This window comes from Ctenopharyngodon idella, chromosome 20, assembly GCF_019924925.1.
Source record: "Ctenopharyngodon idella isolate HZGC_01 chromosome 20, HZGC01, whole genome shotgun sequence".
In the NCBI taxonomy this organism is placed as follows: Eukaryota; Metazoa; Chordata; class Actinopteri; order Cypriniformes; family Xenocyprididae; genus Ctenopharyngodon; species Ctenopharyngodon idella.
Window position 1 is genome coordinate 22,390,332 of NC_067239.1, and position 377 is coordinate 22,390,708.

Sequence of the window (377 nt, forward strand, 5' to 3'; positions counted from 1 at the left end):
AACGTCTAATGTTAAAGTGTATGTTTTTAATGTAACCTAATGTAATTTATGCAATGTTATATGATTTATTTGAAATAAAAAGAGCAGTTTCATGTCTATGTTTGTATTGAACTGGTCAAGGTTGATGTGTGATTTAGAAAGTAATTAGTAATAAGTAATGCAATACTTTTTAGAGAGAGTAATTGATAGCAATCTAATTGAAAATTAATTTTTTAGAGTAACTTAAAATTTTGTTTGATTTCAAAATGTTATTTATTATCACTATAATTAATATATTATATATTATCATATATTATACTTTTTTCTTTTTTCAACTGGAACATTTGTAATGAGCTTAGCCTGTGATGTCACCCAGGGACCTTTGTAAATGTTTTTGG